This window comes from Anomalospiza imberbis, chromosome 4 (genome assembly GCF_031753505.1).
Source record: "Anomalospiza imberbis isolate Cuckoo-Finch-1a 21T00152 chromosome 4, ASM3175350v1, whole genome shotgun sequence".
Taxonomy (NCBI): Eukaryota; Metazoa; Chordata; class Aves; order Passeriformes; family Viduidae; genus Anomalospiza; species Anomalospiza imberbis.
Window position 1 is genome coordinate 69,842,086 of NC_089684.1, and position 24,851 is coordinate 69,866,936.

General features: G+C 40.1%; 2 long non-coding RNA genes across 2 annotated transcripts in view; one reads left to right on the forward strand and one right to left on the reverse strand.

Moving 5' to 3' along the window:
* Window positions 1-7,756: 7,756 nt before the first annotated feature.
* LOC137473237 (uncharacterized) overlaps window positions 7,757-24,851 on the reverse strand; it is a 254,689-nt gene continuing 237,594 nt past the window's right edge. The window contains exon 2 of the long non-coding RNA XR_010998665.1: window positions 7,757-8,602. This is a non-coding gene — a long non-coding RNA (uncharacterized lncRNA). The remainder of the gene's footprint in view (window positions 8,603-24,851) is intronic.
* Window positions 13,586-15,657, forward strand: LOC137473492 (uncharacterized). The gene is made up of 2 exons (XR_010998852.1): window positions 13,586-13,770; window positions 14,846-15,657. It is a non-coding gene; the product is annotated as an uncharacterized lncRNA (long non-coding RNA).

A 24,851-nucleotide genomic window follows, 5' to 3' on the forward strand; every position in this document is an offset into this window, starting at 1 on the left:
GGAGCACAGGGCTTATAATTTAAGTAGAAATGTTTCAGTCAGGGTGGAAGGGGAGTTATAACACACAGCAGCTGATTTGCTCTCATTCCTGCCTGACACTGTTTTAGAGAAGTTTTTTTTTGACTGTGTGGACAAGCAGAAGGTGAGAAACAACAGGAGGCTAAAGGATCAGGTAGACTAAAAGGGAAGGAGGGAAGTACAGGGAGAAGGGAGGATTGTGGAAGGAAGGGAAGAAACAAGGAAAAAGCAGAAAAATTGCATGCTACAGACAGCTCCTTGCATCCAGAGGTCTCCGCTCAGATGGATTCAAAAACATTAGCAATTTCTCCAAGGTGCCTTATTTGCTTTGCATTTGCAATAGTACATAGATGGAGATGGAGACCAAAAATATCAATCTTTAGAATTTCTTCTTTGCCTCCACTGAGGATGAACCAGTTCTGGAGGGACTGGTCCACCAGATACAGGTGCCTCAGATGAATATCTAAATTTAGATGGGATTGATCCAGGTTTTGCTGTTTCCAAAGGATGTGTGGTTTGGCTGGAGATTTCCCCAACATCATCCCACACCCACTGAGTTTTTGGGAAGAGGGTTGACCTAAACCAAACACTTTACAACTTTATTTTTCCCATAAGTCTTTGCTGTGCTTGCTGCTATTTCTGCCAGTTGGAGAATTTGGAATTTTCTTTCTCTAGTTCCACTTAATCCTCCACTGGCACATGGTGGAGTCTAGTGGAGGTGGGAGAGTACCCTGGTGTATCCTGGCTAATCTGCTCCAGCATCAGCTGCAATTTAAATGGAGTCAGTTCCAAGAAAAAAAAAAAAAAAAAAAAAAAAAAGAAAAAAAAAAAAAAAAAAAAGAAAAAAAAAGAAAAGCTCCCCATTAACACCTTTTGTCACAAGTCCTAAATATCATACTTGCCTTTTAGCCTTATCCACCAACATTCAGAGGGGAAAAGAAAAAACAAACAAAAAACATTCTGCATAAATGAGATTTGACAGAACTTTCCTCAAGAACAATGGAAGAAATGCTTTTAAAAATAGACCAAATTGATCTGTCGCCTTTGAAAAAAAATCAATCTTAAGAAGAAAGAAAGAAAAATTCTATTATTCCCTTTCCAGCTCCTCATAATCATTTTTGAACCCTGGGTTTCACCAAGGAAGCCTTTTCAGTTCGTTATTTTAAAAGAGTTACAGAGTTCATCCATTCATTTGTCCTCTTTTTTCCCCCTCCTTTTTTATGGCAGCATGATACAAAACACCTTTCCTGTATGTATGGAAATAAAGGATGTAAATCCAAGTTCAAAGACCATGAAAATATCATCAGTACTGATGAAATTAAGCATATTCCTACTGCTGCTGAACAGATTATCAGAGTTGCTTTCATTTAATAAAGTATAATTTATTTTTGAATCTCTCATGGGCTAAACCAAACCAGACAGTGTGAGATACATAAAAAAAAGTCAATTAACAATCCCTTCCCTGTGAATCATGGTAAGCTCAAAGATGATGTAGGCAATGCTCCATCTCCAAAATGCCCTCAACAGGACTGATTCATCCATCTGCTGATTTTGCCCACCCAAATATTTGATCTAATGTTCACTCAAATCTATGGGAAGAGGGTTCTTGATTGCAGTGAGTTCTGTATAAAATCTGTAATTTTAATCTACTGCTAAATGCATCTGCCACATCCCAAAAGAGACAAAAGAAGAGAGAAGAGAGGTTTCTCATTCCTCATCAGCTCACTGGGAAGTATAAATGCAAAGCTTTTGGAGGATACACACTGACATTCATTGGTAGATTATTACCTAGATTATTAGCTAATTACTTGCTCAGAAAATGATCTAATCACCACTTGGCACCAAAGATGCTTCGTGCCTGACTTCAGGTTCATGAGTGATGTGGCTTGGCCGAGCTCTCCAGCTCAGAGTTAGTGACTTTTTTGGGAATTTTGCCACCCTGAAGCCTTGGGGAAGCATTGCAAAGTGGGTTGTGAGCTGGACCAGGACACGGGCTCATTTCATCTGGTAGCTTTAGGAACAATATCTCTGTCAATATTTTTATGCCAATATCTGTGTTTCACACAAAACTGCACAAGAGAACTTCAGCATAGACCTTTGCATGAGGAAATGTAGGAAATACTCTCTCCTGAGGAAGCCTTTTCCTAGACACAGAATATGGAAGTTATTTTAAATACTAAATCATCCAGGGGACATTTTTTTTCTGGTATAAATCTGCTAATTTGTTATTTGACTCCTACATTTAAACAAAACTCTCTGTAGTTTAACCTACACTTTTCTCAATGTTTGTTTGCGTTACCTGACAAACGTAACAAGCCCTGTAATATCACAATGTAATTATTGCATTAATCACCAGCTGAATACATTAATTATCAAATGATTGCATGACAAGGAAGCCTTCCAGACAACACAGAGCTAGATTTATCTGTGCTGTGTGCTGTTACAAGTGCTCACAGCTTGGGTTAGTATTTCTAAGTCTTTAGGATCATTGCTAAAGTATTGCTGGCTCTTTTCTCCTTTCCTTTTTCCCAGATTCTTTCCCCGGAGTACTTTGGTGCACACTTTACACTCTCATTTATCTCCATTTTCCTTGGTGATTATTTAGGATGATTACCCCAACAATAGAAATAAAGGGACAGCAGAAGGGTTTTGCCACAGAATAGGTCTATTTCTTTGAGATAACCCTTGACAGTTGCATCTTCTGAGTAAAAAACCCAAATTGCTGGATCATCCAGAGTGAGTAGGTGGGAATTGATGGATTCAGAGCATGCAAATTCTGATTTAGATACATTCAGCCAGTCCTTTATGTTCCTGACAGGACATAAAAACACAAATACTGAAACAAGCTGAGAGCAGCTTGACAATGCTGAAGACCTCAAACATTTTGGGTTTTATCAGTAGGAATAAGAGTTCAAACTTGCAAGTATAATGGAAATAAAACAATGTTTAAAAAATCATCAAAAATACTTAATTTATGGGTAAAACTATTGAAATATTTGAAAAACTTGACTCTAGACACATTTTAGGGAATGTTGTGATTAAAAAAATTAATGGACTTGTCCAAATCAAAATGACTATCCTACAAACGTTGGATAAATTTGGTATATTTTTTTGATTGTTGGCAGTAACAGATCAGCATCTTCATGTTGTAGCTTCTTCACTGCAAAGCCAGCAAAATCTGGTCTCACCATGCCTTGACATCATATGTATATTATATATATATTACATAAATCATACACTATTTAAATATTTAAATTTTAAATATTTCCCCTCTGGGGAAGGAAAAAGAAGAAAGTTGAAGGTGGCTGTAAACATGTTATTCCAGGGTACTAAAACTTCATACTAAACTTTATGCATTATTGAGATTTTAATATAATTTCCTTTAAAGAAATAACTCACTGGGGCTGTGTTTAGTAATAACAATATTCAGAGAACATAATTCTCCCTTGACCAGAAAGAAACTTCATCAAATATTCAACACAAATTTTCACAAAGCAAGTATTTAATTATGTGTATATAGACTTGTAATTACAAAGTAATAATTTGGCTCAATATAAATTTTCTCCATTCTTATATTTAACTGTAATTTTAAAAAAATTCAGGCAAAACTTGTGATAAGTATTTGAAACATGAACAGGATTTTAACCAGACGTGTTTTCTTGACAGCTCTAGTAAACATATTGTCCCTGGTAACATTTCAAACTGATTTAAATGAATGCAACAGGTCCAGCTTGGAGTTTGATGCATTGAATGGACCAGAAGGATTTACATGAAGTTAACTTTGCAGCAGGAATATAGGCAGACATGAAGACATTATCTGTTGATTAATATCCCCTCTAACTCCACACCCCCAATGTGATTTTTTTTCCCATTTTATTGACTTAGCAGACTGCCACAGTTCTGCCACTGAGTCCCAGGTAGAGTAAGAGATGATTTCACAAAAACCCTCCAGTCATACCAGGAATATCATCAAGTTTTCCTTTGTCTGTGTGAAAGATTGAGTAGAAAACTAATTTTCCCATTGAGAGTAAAGCACAAGTTGCACTGAGAAAAGGGAAAAAAGGAATCAAGGCCACCCCCACAACATTTCAGAATCAAAACTTTAAATAAAAATCAAAGTATGTAGGCCACACTTCAAAATACTTAAACAAAAAGATTGATTAATTGGCTCCTAAATAGTGAGCATTGATTCGCATCCAGTGAATAATGGATAATAAAGGCAGGTTTGTAACAGGGAAAAGCTAGGCAAGCTCCAAGGCATTAACGTTAAATCCCAGGAAATATCCTGCAGGTTAAATTGGTAAAGTAGAAAAACTTCTTTTTGATAGGTTGAGAAAAATGCAAGTGGGGAGATGAAGACAATACAAATTACTATGCCAAGCTACGAGGAATACAATCCAAACCAAAAGAAAACATTTGTAGTTCCCACTCACTAAATGCTCCTTGTGCTCTGTCAGGCTTGGCTCAGTGACAGCTTCTCTGGGTAGCCTCTTCCACTGCCCAGCCACCCTCTGGGTGAAAAACCTTTTCCTGATACCCAACCTAAGCCTTCCCTGACCAATCTCCAGCCATTCCCTCAGGTCCTGTCACTGGTCACTAGAGAGCAGTGATCAGTACTGCAATAATGCTCCCACTTCACACACAGGACCTAAGACACCAAAATCAACCTGAGTGCTCAACCTTGCTTATATCCTTTCAAAAATAGCAGCAGAACTGCCTAGCACAGAATCACTCAGAATGTGTTTGATAGAAGAGATAAGAAGCCAAATACACCCAAATTTCTCTGCATCCGGAGCTGCTGAACACTTCTCTTGTCTCCTTCTGAGCCTCCCAGATTGCAATCAGTGGGATACTTCAGGCTGTTCTCCTTGACTGTGATGTATTTTCCAAATTATTTTAAGGCTGTCTGTATTTGCTATTGTTAGGGGCTCGTTTTCACTATGCAGATGTATTTAAATGTATTCATCCTCCCCCACCTTTCTGTGTAGTGACTGTCAGCTGTGTCTGCACAACCTGCCAATTACAGTAACTTCCAGAACAATGCCAGCCTAATTGGTAGGCAGAGTAAATGAAGGAGCAAGGAGGAGATCATCAATGCTGGCAAAGGAGTCCACAACACCCAGAGTGGTCATCGGGTGTTCTGCTCCCTTAAGGACTTCAAAGCAGCTATTTGAAATTCATATTAAAATGCATGGAGTGTGTGATCCTGCCTGCTTCACTCAGGATAGGGCAGAGTGGAGAATTTTAAATCATACAGGATTTTAGAGCCTGATTCTCTTGTATTTGAAGTAAGGTCCTAAGTTTTATGAGGGAGGATCTTAAAGAGAAGGATCACACACAATATTTTGCTTAAGCTGTGTAGCTCCATATTGACTTCAAGGGCAGACAGTGCCCAAGCACAGCAGCCGTCCTCAGGCTTGATCTAAATCTAGATATTTTCATAGTTTTGAGTCTCATTTCCACATTTCTGTGTAGCAGATTGTATGTACTCAAATACTCCAAGTATGGAAACGCTTATCTTACCCATGCAAAAGCATGAGATAAAAAGATGATTCCCAAAAATGAACCTCAGAGGGTTGACTGAATCTTTTCTTGTCTTTGGGATGATGAGCAGTTACCGTCTACCCTCAGTAACATCTGCCTCCTCTATTCTTGCTACCGTCATGGGTTGATTTCTTGGGCTGCAAGAAGGAGATAAAATCCTGGACAAAAGATTTCTGGAACCTTTGTGTTCTGGGTAGTGTCTAAAATTTGGGGCAAATACTGTCTGCAAGCCTAAAGCAGAGGGTTAGGTTGTGAATCTGTCTCAGCTTGTCTGGGGGATCCAGGCAGTGTTACTGTTACACACATTCTGCCATCTTCCTTTACTTCAATTACATTTTGAGTTTTTTGGGGGGGTTTTATTGAAAAAAAAAAAAAGTCTGTGAGGAAGACTTTAGGACACTAAAAAGCTGCTTTGCGGCAATATTTACATGAGATTCTGGGAGCTGATATTTGTCTTAGGAGGCTGTACCTCTCTTTCCTTCACAAAAAGTTCTATTCCAGAACATACATAATTATATAAATGCTTATGAACAAACACTGCAGTACTGATGTCAGAGTGAGCCATCCTGCCAGTTCCTTGTTGGAAGGCACTGCTGAGGGTCAGGGGAACATGATGATTTAGGAATGGAGTAAAATTTTTCTAGGAGAAAAAGTACAGAAATTTCCAACTCTTTTGAACGAAAAGTGAAAGAACTAAAAAAGAAGCTGGCAGAAATCAGAGCGTCCTAGAAGACCAAGGCTATAAATCCTTAAGTGCACTCAGATACTTTTGTTACTGCATTAGTTACTGAAATCCATTGCAGGGAAACATCGCTTTAGTTTTATCTCATGAAGTCCTCCATACTGGAAGATGCTCTGTGCCCAGCTGCAGCTCATAGAAATTCACCTAAACATTGCTTTACAACTCAATTTTTTCCCCAGAGCTTTACCCCAAACAAGACATAGATTGTTGAGCCTGAAAAGACCCAGAGAACAACATGACTGTGGTAGAGCTACTATATATATATATATATATATATATATATATATATATGGGAGCAAGTATAGGGTGATAAAAGTGACAATAAGTACAACAGGAGAAGCTCTTAGTTTGTGAATAGAAAATATAAATATTATACAGAAATTGACATGCTGAAATAATGATTTTAGTAGCCATTTGATGTACTCAATAACCATAGAATAAGAATATTAATGCAATAATAATAAATATCATCATCATCTAGCTCATTTATTCCTTTTGTCGAGAAAATCATTGTGCACTTTACAAAGGAGGTCACCACCATTAGCACTATTTTAGATTCTAAAATTCACCTGAGAGAGGATTTTAAGCAGAAATATCTCTGTAGCCTGCTCTTGAATTTTGCTCATGATGGTTTCTTCCTTTGTCCACCAGCAGTATTCGCAAGTCTGAGCAGCCTGGCAAAATTACACCAGGTGATGTTTTTTCCCTTTTAATACGTGAGTGACATTTCTTTTTCTCTGCAATGATTCATCAGAGCAAAAACAGGAAAAACATCTATGCTTTTACACATTTCTAGAGCAAGTAAACAAGGTTGCTTTAAGATTTTCCTTGGAGGGCTTTTCCTTCCATGTAATATTGAGTGGCACCCTGTTCTCCAGTCTGAAGTGTTTCCACCTACATGGGGATCATTCCTTGACCTTGTAACAGCCTTCACCCACACCTTACCTAGAAATAAGTTTGAGTGAGATCATCCTAAGACATGGTGACTGTAATCCAGAACATGAAAGCACAGTGAAATCAAGTTATTTACCTCCATGTTTAGCTCCATGTGATCATTGGGATATCTTTTGTCAACTGAAACCAGGTTCTTCATTACAACAAAGTGAAGAGGAATTTAAAGTATTTGCAAAAATTTTTTTGAGGGTCTTAAAGTGGCCATCAGCGTCCCTCAGTCTTTTCAAGGGCTGTGTCAAGAAAAAGACTAAAAGAATTTGCGTGACAAGTGGAGCAGTCACTCTGGATTTCTTCAGCCAACACTGGGAAAGAAATACAACCAACCTCAAGCAAGCAAACCAAAGACCAACTTAAAAAATCCTCTAGTAGATTTTTCTCATTGATTGACCATGATAAATAATTGCTTTAAATATCAAATTGCTCAGAAGCTTAGAGGGCTAGAGGAGAACCCCATGTTCAGGGGTATTATATAAATTTGAGTAGAATGAGGAGAAACACTGATAGTGAATGATTTTATTTTATTCTCTGTTTCAGGTCACAACTTGAGTCAAACCCACTAAACCATAAATTTTTATACATGGCCATATAAAGCAAGGGACATTAAGTCACATTTGTTTCAATCTCCTACTGTTCAACCAAACTTCAGATCAAAGAGGAATAACCCACATTTCCAACATGCTTTGAATTATGAGGAAGTGCTAGCATTCCACAAGTAAAAAACCCACCAGATAAAATCATTATTAATCTAATTTTGACCAGGACTGACCTAGTCTCAATGAAATTAGACATCTCTATGATCTTTAAAACCAGAATATTTTGGAAAGCCTGAAAATGGTCATGGAAAAGATTTGGAAGCCAAAACATTTTTTTCAAAGAGCAGAAAATAGCATTTATTGTGTATTTCCCAAATTTTCTCATGTTCTAACATAGAGTCATAGAATGTTTTGGGTTGGAAGGCACCTTACAAACCATCTCGTTGTCATGGGCAGGGACACCTTCCACTAGACCTGGTTGCTCCAAGCCCCATCCAACCTGGCCTGGAACACTTCTAGGAAAGTGGGGATTTCCTACACTTTGTTGGTAGGAAATATGAGTATGATGCCTCATGTTTTATTTTTTATATTTTTCAGTCTCTGTGCTGCTTTAGTGTGCAGTTCTGAGCTTCATATTAAGGGATAGTAAGCTCTCTTCTTAGAGTAGAGAGACAAAACAATTCCTTCTCTAGCTGAGGACCAAGGACAAATGATCCAAATCTCAGGCCCAAGAGTATAAGCAACGTGGGCTGAAGAGAGAAAAACAAGAAGGATGGGACTTCATTACCTAAAGCTGGAATTGGACAATGAACTCCAATATGCAAATGGACCAGAACTTATAAAAGTGAGAGACCCCGTGAGCAGTCGTGCATTTTGTGACCATTTTGGTTCATCTTGGGTGCAGCCCTGGCTGGGCTCTTGTGCTGCCCAAGGTGCATCCATTGAGGCTTCCTAATAAATCCCTACTTTATTCTTTAGCTCTGTCCAGCCTCTGTTCTAGGTCAGCCCTCACAAGGCATCAAGTAAAAGACAGGGTTGAACACAGTTGTGCCCACACGGGTTTGCCTGGAGTCTGGATCAGATGCCAATTCTGCAACGAGGGATGTGTCCCTTGGCTGTGATTCTTTTAACAGATTTCACATAAAGCAGCACCTTAGAAAAAAATCTCAAATCTCTTTATCTGTAACATAAGACCAGACTGTCATTGTAAACAAGAGGTAATGGCCTAGGGGCAAAGGAGACAATAACACCTGAAACAACACATTCCGTGAATTTGGGGATATTTTGAAATCAGTTTATCCACCAGCTCCATTCCATGACACATCACATACGTTTCAAGTTATCCTGAGATGCCACTGCCTGTCCCAGCTTTCACACCAGCTCCAATCTCCATTATTTTGCTCATCCACTGAAAAAGCAGAGTGTTGAAGAATGTTCTTAGCAGATGGATTTGATACAGCAAATATAAATAAAATTCCCTGGCAGAAACCAAACTCATTTCCACGTTGTTCACTGCAGAGGGTGCTGTCTGCCCACATTCCTGGTCCCTAGAAAAAGGTGGGGAAAGAGGGTTGTGAACTGTTTAAAAGTTGAAAAGACCTGTTGAGGGATATTAGCCAAATGCTCTCAAGTCTTGCACAATTAAAGACATAAGGTCACATTTCAGAGTCACGGCAAAGTAAGTCACAGTGGATACTGTCATAGCCAGAGTGGAATTCTGAACAAGCACAAAGCAATGTTGTTTACAAAAAATAAAATAAAAATTAAAATTTAAAAAAAAAAAAAAAAAAACAAAAAAAAACCACCCCACCACGTTTTCCTCCATGCTTTTAATGAAGTTTAACTCTTTTTGAAGTCATTCACGTAAGCAGTGATGCTAAAGTATAAACAGTAACTCCCTTCTGGTAAAATCACAAAGTTTTAGGGATCTGTTTTCATACTGAAACTCTGTAAAACAGTTGAAACATCAGAATTTGTTATGAAACAAGAAAAGTGAGGCTCAAAGATGGTCAGTCCTGTCCTGTCCTTTACACCTTTGTGGGAATGTCAAGGCAGATCTTGATTTCAGCTGAAGCCACTCATCTGATAGCACCAAAAAATAAAGATTTTTTTCCCTGAATCTGAAAGGGTTTATCTGTTGTCCTGCTTAACCTATAACAGTGTTGTTTAAAATAAAGATGAGCATCTTTGGTATGCAGGGAATATGCCAGATTTGCCCTCACCACTTCCCTTCAGTCCTCATGCTTTTTCAATTCCAGCTTTCAATTTTTTCTGTTTTCTCCTCTGAGCAGAACTAGAAGGATCATGGAGACAGCAAAAGGGATTTAAAGGCAGAGATGGATTACAGCTGATTTTGGGAGGACAGGAGTTTCACCCCTTGGAAACAACCAGGCACGGCTGCCACAGCAGTGGCTTTGAAATTTTTACCCCATCCCTCATGCTGGATGTGTCCGAGTGCTAAAAGAGACTCTCTATCCAGCCAAAGCAATCCTCAGGGCTCAGAGAACACTCCTGTGCTTTGCTAACAGACACCTTTTTAATTCTTATTACTGAAAAAAGATGCGTTACCCCAGAGAATATGGGGCTGGGGGAATTTTCGGAATGAAATCCTTTCCTGTGGTGTGATAAGAGTTGTGCAAGGTGGAACCCTTCTCCATCATGTAATCTTCAATGAAAATTTGGATTCTTTGCTCCCAATCTTGCAGCATTTCAAAGCTTTCTCCTGGAGCCACGTCTAAGTGCTGTTGAAGTGGTGGTTTCACTGTGTGAGAAGAGAGCAGGGACACAGCAAGGGGGTACAAGGTTTAAAATCCAGAATAGTCTTAAAAATCATGACAGCTAAAATTATGGGGGGAGGGGAGGGAAAATAAGCAGTTCTGATTGTTGTTATCCCCAGTCTTTGAGTCTTTTCCTAACAATTCCTTTTTCCTTGAATTCTGCCTGTATGAACCTAAGGATTGGAAATATCAAGGCTTGACTGAGAAAAAAAGTAACTCTTGTCTACAGTTCTAAGTCAGTTATTTGCTCACCTTCCACGTAATAAATTTGCCTTGATTGCTTAAGGAAAGCTTGTGAAATTTGAGTTGAATTGAGTAAAGAACCTATTGCTTCTATCCCATTGCAGAATCTTTTGTCTCAATTAATTTTTCATTGCATTAGACCAGTGAAAGTGAAGTCACAAAGATTTAGAAGCAGTTCTAATCAATACCATTTATATATTCAATTATAATATTATTTCATGGAGTTGTTTAAAAGCCTTCCCTCAACTGAACACAGACATTAATCTAATTAAATCAACTAATCTTTAGAGATCTTAGAAAGTGATAGCTTCAGGGGAATTTTGAGAGGGTAGAGAATGAAGTACAGTGATATTCTCAATTTTGGAGAATTAAAAAATAAATTAATTAAATAACTGGTATTTTAGTGAAACTGCTTATCACCAAACAGTGCTTTATCTAGTAAAGGTGAATTCTACAATAGACACATGGTAACTTTTCCTCATATCACAGACTATTACTATCTTTAAATTTGACCTACTTTATTTAATATTAATTAATAAGCCAATAACAGCAACTTTACTGTCCTCTTCTTAATTCTTCCTTTTTTTTCAATTTGTGTGGAGTACAGACATCTTTTCTATTGAACTCTCCCTCTGCCTTTCATGTCAACAAGACTCACCAATATCAACTCACCATCAAGGATTTACATATATCAGCACTAAATTCCTCAAACCTCATGGAAAATTGTTCACATTAAGAACACTCTTAATGTTACAGTGTTGCAGAGTGTTCTAATTTCTATGCCATATTTCATGTAAAGAAATACTGTGTAGATAGGCAGTACCATAAAATATTCCCTGTCTAGCATTATATTTCTACAATTAATTATAGAATTCAAGTCTGACAAAATCCTGGAAGATTTTTCTGGTCACTGGCTCACATACCGAGATTAAAGTCTGAAGCAAGTGTAGAGAAAATACACCAAGTATCTGCTGTGACACTCAGCCATACAAGAGTTAAACATGCATTAAACTGTATTTGATACTAATTTTGAGTGGGGAGAAGGAAAATGCGTATTTAGCACTTCAGCATTTGTGCAAAGGTTTCTGAGTTACAGAGCAGAGATCCAGGATGAAATTTAAACAGCAGAGACCCTCTGACTTCTTCACTCACCCCACTAACAAGAATTAGCTGATGTGTGAAACTCAGGGAACAGGAGCATTTGTAGGTGTTATTAACAGGGTGACTCCCCACTATCACTCTACACATGATAAATTCCTTTTTACTACTGTGAAATATGTTTCTGCATTATGGCACTTTCAGTCACTGTTACCTTCTCTTCTGCCTTTGAGCTGAGCCTCATAGAGGCAGCAAAGATCAACTCTAGACCCAAGGGTGAAAATTTTGGAGCTCCAGGCCTGGGGAGCACAGCTGAACTTCAGGATAAATTATCCTTTTTTTTTTTTTTCCTAGATAACAGAGGCAAATAGAATCTAAAATTTCATGGGGTAAATTGTGTTAATGTGGGATACTGATGGAAAGAGATACTGTGAGGATAGAAGCCATTGACTCCTCATGGCCTCCCTGTCCTCCAGCCCCACAGCTTGTGTTCCAATATAATTAATTCATTATATCATTAATTCAGTGCAGATAGTTGGTTGGGTAATCTCCATACATGCTTTTGCAGAAAACTGGCCATAAATACTTTCATTACTTGTCTTCCATGGGATTTCTGAAATCTCATAATAATGCAGAAGAGTTTCTGAGCTGCTACACTGTCTGATCCAGATTCTTCTGGAATACATGGGGAAAATCCCTCAGGTCTTTTCCTTTTTCTTGGGAATTGCATTGAATTTCTCTCTCACCTTGCAGACCTTTTTCTGAACACACCTAACTGTTCCTTTAAACATCTCCTTATTAACACTCTAGAGTGGAAGCTTTTAGTTTCGCATCCTGTCAGATTTAATTACAGGCTTCATGTTTTCCTTCACTACATGTGCCTTTGCTGATGTTTAACCAATCTCTTTTTGCTCAGGGAGGAGTAGGGTTTACACAAAAGCTCTGATTATGGTAGAGATAATTGCATCTCCATTTTTGGAGGATTATTCTGCTCAGGCATCTATCCCTACATGCTCACAGTCACTACCACCACAAAGCAACAGCCAAAAAAACACCAATGGGTAAATAACAGTAAAGTCACCAAATATGTGATTTTTCAAGGTGCAAAATGACCTTTTGTGTTCTCCTCCTGTTCCCAGCCTGCAGGGGTGGCAGTCAGTCCATCACATGTTGTCTCTTCAGCTCTTCCCTCCTTAGGAGAGGACTCCTCACACTCATCCCCTGCTCCAGCCTGGGGGTCATCCCACAGTCCTTCATGAACTTCTCCAACATGGGTCCTTCACCTGGGCTTCAGACCTCCGGGAACTGTTTCAGGGTGGATCCCTTCCCACTGGGTGCATCCTTTAGGAGCAGGCACGTTCCTACAGGATGCAGCATGGATCTCCCACAAATCCTGCCAGCAAACCTGCTCCAGAGTGGGCTCCTCCACGAGCTGCAGGTGGATCTCTGCTCCCCATGGAGCTCCCTGGGCTGCAGGGGCACAGCTGCCTTTCCATGGGCTGCACCAGGGGCTGGAGGAACCTCAGATCTGACACCTGGAGCAGCCCCTGCCCCTCCTGCCCTGCCCTGGGGGCTGCAGGGCTGCTCCTCTCACATGTTCTCACTGCAGTTGTGCAGGTTTTCCCTCTCTCTTACACACATTGTCCCAGAGGCATCACTGCTGATCTCAGCCTTATCCAGCAGTGGGTCTGTCTTAAATCTGGAATTGGCTCCATGGACATGGAGGAAGCTTCCAGCAGCTTCCCACAGAAGCCACCCCTGTACCAAAGCCTTGCCACGCAAACCCAATGCACCTTTTAATTCCTCTTTTCAACTTGTTGCACACTTGGTCTGACCAGGAGTTTTGAGTAGCTCACCACAGGTTTGTTCTATTTTGTTTCCAGATGCATTCAGGAAACAAATATCCTTTTAAAGCTAAATTCTTTCATTTTTGAACTGAACTCTACTTTTATCTCCTTTTAAATTATCACAGTGGCATTTCCAAGATTTTTGTCACTTTTTTCTTTTGTTTACTTTGCCTGTCTTTGATTTATTCTGGGTTGCTGCCTGACATTTTATGCTATATTGGTGGTTGATGTGAGTTCCTCCACTGCTCCTTCAGCACAGACAACACTCAGTGCTTCCACCTTACACAAAGTGACAAATTGCTTCATGTGAAAGCACAGAAAACACAGAAAAAAACTGCTTCAATTACTTTTTCCCATGTTCAGGAGAGATTATTTGCATATTTGGACACAATAGCAAAAGGACCAATGACCTTCAGTCAGCTGAAATTCTGTTTTCCTTTTGTGCCTGTCAGTATGGATGGATTTCCTTTTTCTTTTTGAGTCTTCCATTTTATTTTAGTCTGTGTTGACTTCCTCAGCACATTGGCACTGAGCATCCCACAGGGAGGGAGGGAGGGAGGGAGGGAGGGAGGGAGGAAGGAAGGGAGGAAGGAAGGAAGGAAGGAAGGAAGGAAGGAAGGAAGGAAGGAAGGAAGGAAGGAAGGAAGGAAGGAAGGAAGGAAGGAAGGAAGGAAGGAAGGAAGGAAGGAAGGAAGGAAGGAAGGAAGGAAGGAAGGAAGGAAGGAAGGACCTGATGATCATGCCTTTATTTAGTAAAATTTGCAGAATACTCTGATGTGGAGAACACTGTCAAAAAGAGAGTCCTTGCCAGGGAATGATAAGGTGTATTTGCAGCACATGATTTTAGGTCGTTGCATGAATGTATTTAGGTGAAATATGGTAAAATACATATAGTATTTACATATGTCTGAGTTGGCTGTATTTTTCCCTTCTGAAGTGAGTTTAGAACTTTTCTCTCCCTATTTGCACCAGCATATTTCAAGAAAACTTCCAGTTTCAGAGCTGCTTTAAATGAGTCTTGTCTTACTCCAGAGAGACAATCATGTGATTGTCTTCTTATTCCTTTTTGTTTTCTAATTTTTCTTCCAGAATGAAGAAATTTTGCTTTGCTGTGTAAGATGAAAAGGAAGAGCAAAGCAGTTCAACACCAACCCTCTGTGTTTTCAGATTTTGAGATTTCATCTTGACATGTGAAGACCACATTTGTTTTTGATATATTTCCACTTTTTTTTTCTTTTATAATTTGTTGTCACTGTGAATTGAAAATCACCTGAGTATAACTAAACAGAAATTTAATTTAAGGAAATACAGGATTAAAATAAAACCATGCTCTCCTGATTAAAGCTCAGTGTTTAAAAGAGTGGTCGAGACAAAAATTCTCATTCAAGCAGATTCAGTGCTCTAAGGCTGATGAGCATTCACTCTTTTCAGCCTCACTTCTCTGGACTGAAGAGAACTGAAATTACCCTCATAGTACCATGCTCACCAGGACTGAACTTAATAGTAGAAAAATGAAGGCTTTGAACTTGCAGGGTCAATAGTGGTGGGTTTTGATGTGATGTAGAAGCTTTTTGCTCAGAAGTGACTGAGAAGAAGGAGCTATGTACACTGAGAGATCACAAACAGAGACACCAACTCTTTCAGGCCTGTGCTCAGAGAATTCCTGGGATTTGGACACACTGCTGAGCCAGGAAAACACATGGATGTCCCTTGGCCATGCTCAGCAGTGCACAGAGGAGAACAAGGTGAAGAATTATAGAAACACAGAATAATTTATGTTGGAAAAGACCTCCAAGATCCTCGAGTCCAACCTGTGACCGATCACCAGTTAGAGCAGAGCACTGAGTGCCACATCCAGGCATTTCTTGAACACCTCCAGGGATGGTGATCCCACCATCTCCCTGGCCAGCCCCTTCCAAAGCCTGACCACCACTTCCATGGAAAAATTCCTCCTGACATCCAGCCTGACCCTCCCCTGGCCCAGCCTGAGGCCGTTCCCTCTCCTCCTGTCCCTGTTCCCTGGGAGCAGAGCCCGACCCCCCCGGCTGTCCCCTCCTGTCAGGAGTTGTGCAGAGCCACAAGGTCCCCCCTGAGCCTCCTTTTCTCCAAGCTGAGCCCCTTTCCCAGATCCCTCAGCTGCTCCTGGGGCTCCAGACCCTTCCCCAGCTCCATTCCCTGGACAGCTCCAGCTCCTCAATGTCCTTCCTGAGCTGAGGGGCCCAAAACTGGACACAGCCCTCAAGGTGTGGCCCCAGCACAGGGGCACCATCACTGCTCTGGCCAGCGAAGTTCTATGGAGAACTGTGAAGTTCTCACATCAGACAGGAAATTCAAATATACTAAACTCTGTTGAAACAAAAAGTTTAATTCTTTTTTAAAAATATGTGAGACAAAAATTTCTGAGAAAACTTCCAGAATAATTTTGCCATCAAATCGTTTTGTTCTACACTGGAGCAATGAAACACAGGAAAGGTCCAGCCTTGGATATGGAAAGGAGAGACTCAGCTGGTTTTTTGTACATTAAATGTCTTCAAAAGTCTTGAGCTAAATTAACTTCACTTTAGGACACTTGTAGAACTAAAAGACATTAGAAGCTATTTTTTACTCATTATTGGTGATGATTGAGCTTTCAAAGATGGTAAAAGCTGCTATAAAACTGGAGAGAACCATGCATGCAAGTATAATAGTAAATGTTTCTACAGGCCACCCTTCACCTCCATCCCACCTAAAAAACAGGTTTTGCTAGGAAAACAGTTTTGGCAGAAATCTGCTTTTTTATCCATTGTTGTTGTTGTGCCACTTGGTGCAGCTCAGGTGCAGGAATAAACAAGCAGTAAATAAAGTATTTGATCTTTAGTCTTTGCAGTACTTAATGAAGCCTCAGTGCATCTGGTCCTCAGGGCCTCCCAAAGCAAACTAGATGGCCAAGAGGGAGGAAAAAGCAAGAAGAAATCCCTGGAAGCTGTCATGGCAAAGTTCAGCTATGCAGGTGCCACAGCAGCAGGTACAAACCCTAAAGGGCAGGAATCCTGCCTGTCTTGGTTTGAAAAGACAGGAATCTGCTAAGGAAGGTAGGAGACTCCCTTGGAATGGAAAATGTAAGCCCCCTCCCTCCAAATTGTTATAATTTTGAAATTAAGGGGGTCTCAGGCAAAGATGTGGGAATAAGAATAACAGATCTTTATTAGGGAAAAATAAAAGTAAAATAAAAATGCAGTAATACAAAACAACACTGGCAGAGTCAGAACAGGCCCTGACACCTGTGGGTCAGGGTGGTGGCAGCAGTCCCATTCCATGGTGGCTCAGCCCTCCTGCAGTGCCAGCTGTGCTTCTGCTGGAGCAGGGATCCTGGACAAGGGTGGAGTTTTCCTCTGAAGCTCCAGGGCTGCTGGAGATGGGACTGGGCTTCCTCTGGAAATGCAGTTGGCAAAGGCTGCTGTGGTGTTGCCAAAGTCAGATTGTATCCAGGTAGGAATGCTTGGCTCCTCCCCCTGGGCAGAGCATCTCCCCATGGGATGATGGAATTTTATCAGCCATGCAGGGACACTCACTGGCCCATGAACAGAAGATAATTAATAATTAATGGCCCATGAACAGAAGATATCTCCTGAAGGGAGGATTGGTTGTGGAAGAGATAAAGAAAAAACTGCCCAATGATCAGAACTGCCCAATGATCAGAACTGCCCACCTTTGTAATCTAAGACACTGCCATGTACTTGGATATGAGATATTTATCTGTTAATTCTAGATAGAAACACACACTGATGGAAGAGAGTGATCTGCTGATAAGCTTGTAAAACAGCCAGTGCTGTCATGTTGTGGGAATGAGGCAGGTATTCAAAAAGAATTATGAAATTTCTTTTACTTTCCTGAGTATGTATTTGTTATTTTTTCTTAGAAACTCAATTTGGACAACCCTACATGGGTTTTTAAAGATGTATCTTTAAATCCCTTACTGTATGGACCGCACCAATATGAAGTTTTTTCACATATCATTACAGATGGAGCACAGTGCAAATTTAAAAGCAGATATCCTGCAGATCCATCTAACACTCACTCACTTCAGCCAGAACTCTTTCAAAAGACCATGATTCATCAGGGAGCAGAACAATTTCCATGTCTAAAACTCTTTATTTTTATTGTGTCCCTAAGTACCTCACAATCAGTCGAGAACTGTCATTTTCCAGCCCACTTTATGTCATGAGCTAAGTGACTAACCTGTTCAAAGTGTTTAGTGTCAGCTTGGAAAACAGAAAAATCCAGACAAAAGAAGAAAATTAGCATCCTGAGAAGTACAAAAAAGCTCATACAAAGATGAAGATTCAAAATAATCTCCATTCTAATCTTCTGAAAAATACCCAAAGGCCTATGAGAAGGGAATTTCACTAAATTTTTGGCTGATGATATATCTGAAGCTGTTTTCCCTAAACAGAAAGCTGTATCACACTAGAAAAGCTGGCTTTTAGAATGTGTGAAACTTTTGAGGAGCTTTTGGAGCATTGTGTGTAAAGAGTCAGAAACCAGTGGAACAGAAGACAAAATGCAGGCTTAATGTGGGTAGATAATGACAAAATAACTTGATACCTTTATCTGAAAAATTAAGATTTCCCTTGAAAAGTGTTACAGATTTAAATCTGCAAGTGTGGGTAGGGTACAGCACCTGCAGCAGTGCCTTGGGGCCATCCAGAACTCTGATGGGGGGACACCAGGCAGCAGGCAAAGAACTCAGTGGCAGAGTTTCCTAGGAAGAAGGACTCAGGCCTCAGTTCATGTCATGGTTTCTGTTATGAACTGGCACAAAATGACACTATAATTCAATTTCCCAATGAAAAGCTAGAGGGCATCTTTTATTAACAGGAAAATCAGGACTTTATATCCTAAAAGCTGCATGACCTCAAAGACTGTAATTAAAAGAAAGCTGTAAGGAATTTAAAAGGGAAAAAAAGTAAGATTGCATATTGGGAGACTGACCTTGGGCATTTCCGTAGTGAGTTGGGACACAGCAGTTGGAAACGAGTGAGAAAGAGGAGCAGTTGTGCAGCATAGCTGCTAACAGGGTGAGGGGGAAATGCTGGGGTGAAGCCAGCAAGGAGGGAGCTGAATGCAACAGCCAAAAACTATTTCCAATAGACTCAAGGAAAATTGTTGGCCTGGTATGAGAAATGGAAGAGATCTCATTTGAAATGCAGCATTCACATCTCTCTGTTCATGGCCAACAAAGATTGAGCCCTGAGGAGGGGTAAGGAGAGACTGTCCTGGTCAGGGAGTGAGAGCCCTCTTTGGGATGTGTTGGAACCCTAGATAATGAGAATTTTGGGCTTTTTGTACTGAAAGGAAACTCTACATTTGACCTGAAGCAGTAGAGAAGGCTTCCAAAATTGACTAGTAAAACTGAGATTGTGAGTGTGTAGTTTGAATAGAATGTGACAATGTGTTTGAATAGAATGAGTGAGGTAAAAGCAGCCTTGGTATTCCAAGTAAAAGGCCAAGAAGAGCTGGGATTGTCCTCTGTCAGTACCCCAGTGGAACAAACTCCAGGGATAGAAAGGATTTTGTGAAGCTGAAAAAAACAAATTTAGAACAAGAGCATCTGATTTGAACTGTCAATGAGTGCCTTTGAGCTGACAGCAAAAAGATTTATGGGCCATTCACTTAAGAGTTGGACTTGATGATCACTGTGGGTCTCTTCCAACTCAGAATATTCTGTGATTCTGTGATTTCACATTTCAGGACTGGTGAAGCCTTGGAATAGCATTTAATAGAAGAAAAAGAAATAAAAGCAGTTTTGTAACAGCTGCCATGTGGGATTCAACTTCAGTTTCCATCTCTCACAAGAACAGAGGATGCTCTTTCTGAGCAAAGTACTATTCTCTATTTTGGGCTAAATTATCTCCTGGCTAAGTGTTCATCTCTGAATCTGCACAGCAATGCAATGATGATTTCTTTTCTGGCAGATGACAGCATAGAAAATAATGGCACCTCTGCAAATCTTCTTTTACCCTCTCAGAGTAGTGCATGATGAGAAAAAGACTCCTCTCTCTTGAGCCTGAAAGATGGATGGAGATGCTGATGGGCTCCTGTGTGGCACATCATGATGAGAGCTCCTCTCTAAACTGCTGTTTACACCACTGACCAGCTCAAAAAATCCTGAAATGTGCTGCTCCACCTTGAGGATCTTGCAATTTCAGACCCTTTTTCATAAAAAAAAAATAGTATTGGTTGCATATGATCTCTTAACCACTGGAAAAAACCCACCTATGTATTATTTCACTTATGCTCAGCTCTGAGTTGCCTGGGTTTTATTCATAAAACTATGGCTTTTTTTTTCAATTCAGTTAATATGATTGAAATGAAATTAATTGAAAAGGGAAATGGATTTCTGTTCAAGCTCATTGCCCTGAATTTCCAGAAACACTGCTCCTTGCAGTGCTGCTTCCCCTAACTTTAACTTATTCCTCTTCTCTGCTTAAATGAAACTTGTCACTGCAGCTTTCAGTGTCAGCACAGAAATGTCCTGTGTGATGTGACCTTGAAGCTTCAGTGATGGCAAGGAACAAAATCTGGTGCTCTCCAGGGGGCTGATCATCTGGGAGAAATACTGGAGATTCTCACAAGCCCTGTGTAGGTTTTATCTTATTACTACTTTTAAACATGTACAATGAAACATAGAATTTATCTGGACTCTTCTCAGCTGGTGAGAAGATTGTGGATGCAATGCGCTCTGATACCTTCTCAATCAAATTTCTTTTGCATCCTTTGCTCCTCCTCCATTTTCCTGGAGCTGCCCAAGTCCCATCATTTGTTTTTTAAGCAACACTTGGTGTTGCAAGCACCTGTGAGAAGTGCAGTGTGCCCTTACCAGATGTTGCTGGGATGCTCTTCTGAAACCATCTATTTTTTCATCATCATTTCCTTATTTAACAATCTCAAAGCCCTGCTCTTGTGCTCACATCTCGTGGGAAAAATCAGAATTATTTGAGGCCGTAGAGCAATGCTGAGTGTATTTACTGACATAATAGCAATTTGTGGAGCAAAATTCTTTATTTGTGGTTATTGGTATGCCCAAAGCTAATGAGGTAAAATTCTGGCTAACTGATGGTTTTTATGGGTTTTAAGAAAGTAAAACACCTCAGCACACATGATCCTATTTCCATCTTTCTCTCCATCTTTGGAGGAGGGCCTGGCACAATTTCTGGCTGACTTCAGCAGACCAAGAGCCCTTCCTTGCCAATGTTATTCCAGGTGAGACTTTCTTACAGCTTTATTTTAGCAGGATGACACTGAGAGGAAAGTTGTTTATGGTAGGTGTAAAAAGTGCAGGATTTGGTTGGAGTAAAACCAGAGAGATGGGGCCTATTTCACTGGGGTTTTTTTAAGGGATAACTCATTTGGACCTAGCTTCAAAGACAAGTTTTAATTAAAAGCACATTGTGCAGATTTGTAAGAAAGTGGCTAACTGGTAGAAGGTCAGCTATCTTGTAAGCAGCAAGTCATGGGAAAATTGTGCTATTATGGGTTACATAAGCATAACAAAGCTTTCATCTATAATTACTATTAAATTCATCCTCTTTGAATAGGCTCCACAGCTCTGCTGGCCTTCAGGGCTTTAGCTAACATGGGGTTTGACTTTTTGCTAGTGAAACATTCTTCCCAATCAGCAAAGAATATAATGAGACCTGATTCTATCCTTTCAGTGGGCAGAGGAGAGAGCAGAGTACAAAGGCAAAACAACACAGAGGGAGCTGGGGCACAAATTGCAGCAGATAAAAGTCAGCTGGTGTTCCAGGACAGAGGAAATTTAACCCCAGAAAGTCTTTGCTCATTTATGTAACCTTGAAGAAGGACATGTCCTGAGATGACAGCTGACAAAAAGGGATATCACTTGTCATCTGCCAGGAGTAGACAGGTCTTGGGCAGTATGTTGTACTCAGAGAGAGGAGAATGATTGCTTATCACAGCTGTTCCAGAAATTGTGCCAGGGAATGGATTCATCCTCAGGTTCAGAGGTTGGAATCAAGATCAGCACCACAGACATCAACCATTGGCTGTAGAGAGCAAGGGAAGGAGCAGAGGGCTAAAGTCTGGCAGATGGAACAAGTATCACCAAAAGTCAACACAAATCTTTCAGTGTGACACAGAGCTCCTGGACTGGGTGCAGTGGAGGCTGCACAGGTGAAGAAGGGACTGAAGCATCTCCCTGATGAGGACATGCTGAGGGAGCTGCGGCTGCTCAGCCTCGAGACAAGCCCCAGCTGAGAGGGGTCCTCTCAGCCCTGGGTGTCCCTGGCTGTCCCTGGGTGCAGGGAAGGTCAGAGCAGGGCCCAGGCTCTGCTCCAGGGCCCAGCAATGGCACCAGAGGAAGGGGCAGGGACTGAGCCCAGGCAGTTCCAGCCGAGCATGAGGAAGAACTTCTCCACTGAGAGCACTGAACAGATTGTCCAGGGAGGCTGTGGAGTCTCCTCACTGGAGATAGTCCAGAGTCATCTGGACACAACCCTGTGCCCTGTGCTGTGGATGGCCCTGCCTGAGCAGGGAGGTGGGACCAGGTGAGCCACTGAGGTCCCTTCCAGCCTGACCCGTCTGGGATTCTGTGATTCTGCATATGCTGTTGCAAACATTCTAAATAAAAGATGGACTTCTAGCTCTAGTTATTGCCATTTTGTATTATTATAACCAAGAGCAGGAGAGCTCCTGTACGTGTTTAGGTATATATAGGGCTAGTCTTTGATGTCCTTCACTGAGACACTTTTGCTTTGGTTCTGCTCAATTCATTCAGCTGTATAAATGTTCACAGAGTAACATCTAGCATTAATGAATTCACATCTAGCCTGCTTGAAGCTGGACATAGCCTCTGATCTTGTCTTAAATGTTACTGGTGGAGGCTTTTCCTTTCAAACTCTATTTTTTTCAAACTGATAAATGCCCAAGTAAGTCAAATTAGTTGAAATAAGTTACATCTGAAATTTTGACATGACCCACCCCCCATTCAAACTGAAACATTACCCTGCTGACTAGACATGAAAAAATGCAATCTCAGGTTTATTTAAAAGAAGTTGCACTCAAAGAAAGCATCATTAGCTCAGGTGAGCTAATATGCTGAGTGTATTTACTGACAAAATAGTGACTTGTGGAGCAAAATTCTTTATTTGTGGTTATTGGTATGCCCAAAGCTAATGAGGCAAAATTCTGGTTAACTGATGGTTTTTATGGGTTGTAATAAATCTGAAATATTTTCTTTCCCACAGCATGACATTGAGACATTGCTTCTTGCAATTATTTTGCCCAAGGACTATAAATCTGCTAATTATTTCTATTTTGCCAGTTAGGATAGTGCAGATAGTGTAAGTTTTGAAGAAAACGTCACCTAATGAACAGAAAGTCCCCTAAATTTTGTTGCTGGTACATGACCAGGTAACTCATGATTGTGCTTGTATGATGCTGTCTGGACCACTCAAATTCTTTAGAGAGGTTCTTCAGCTTTCATGCTAAAAACACACTCAGGTTCTCCCTTCCTCGTATCATTTTCAGGCAATATTATGTTAATTTATATAGATATTTATTTTTATTGAAGCTCCTTTAATTCCCTGGATATTTTCTAGCTCTTTCCACAGTGTACAGACAAAGAATTATTTCTTTTTCTTTATTACATAGCACAGAGCCAAAGATCTGCTTATCTTATTTATTACATGAATTATAAAATATTTAAAGATACTTTTCCCCCCTTAAATATTTCAGTAGATACACAGACTAAGTGATGTGCAAATTCTGGTTCTGGGGAGACAGAGACTTGTGATTAACTTTACAGATAAATGCAAGGGGGCCACCTGTGCATACATTTTTAAGACTGGAAACTTAATGTGCCTTAGAAGAACAGCTACCAGAGCCACTTTTCAAGGAACAAGACATGGAAGCGCGTTTTCCCAGCAGGTCTATTTTCCTTAACACCTAGTGCCAGTTGCATTTAGGAGTAGAAAATGACTCCTTGAAAATGCGTTCTCAGATTAAGAATTCCATGCCGAGGACGTGCTGCATGTGAGCTTTCATTGTATGGGAAAACACCCTGAAAACACACAAACATCTGGGCAAACATCTTCTGGCTTTCACTGCAGATCATTCACCTACCACCTCCCTCATCCTGGGCTTTGCTCTCCCAGTTTCCACTACTTGAGCAAATAAATAATTTGTGGTTGAATGTCAATGCATAATATTCCACATTATCTTTCCCAAGACTATTTTTTCCCTCAGTTTCTCTTCCTCTTTTTCCATATTATTATTTTCCATATTATTTTCCATATTATTTTCCATATTATTTTCCATATTATTTTCCATATTATTATTTTTTTTTCTTATGTGTATTTTACCTTCAACCCAAGGAGTTAATTCAGACTATTCACCTGCAGAGTCCATTTTTTCATGTCTTATTCTCTTCCAAATAACTGAGTTTGTCTTTCAGCTTTGGAAGTGCTTGTGCAGTGATTCTTGCAAATTTATGGCATGGGAATGGGATTATATTTGTCTATCAAATATTACCACAGGATTTTCTAGACATGGATTTCAACAAGCTGGAATTGGAAATGGAAAAGACAGTATATGGGTTTTCAGTACTTCAAATAATTTCTGCCTTTCTTTCCCACACTTACAATATATGGCTTGGGAAAAGAAAATGTATTTGCTTAAGGAGTATATTTATATTTACAAAAAAAAAGGCTTGAGGGTTCCTGCCTTTCAATAAGACCTGTATGTACATAAAACATATTTCTACTTCTTAATTAGGATCCTTGAAAATTCAGGCTAAATATGTGAATGAACACTGCTCATACCTCGAGGGTTAGAGGGCATCTTACAAGAAATATAAATTTATAATTGCAGAAGGTCTTGAATTTGGAAAGCAAAATTGAAAACATGATTGTGCAAATATTAGCACAACTCAGAATGATCAAATTAATCCAATTCAGCTGGTCATGATTTCCAAGGGTTTAAAGCTGACTACACCAGAAAGATTAAATAAAATTGAAATAATGTTGCTGCTTTATACCTGCTTAAAGTAATCCAGGACATCAGACTTAACGAAAGTTAGGATTTTAGGTGATGGGTT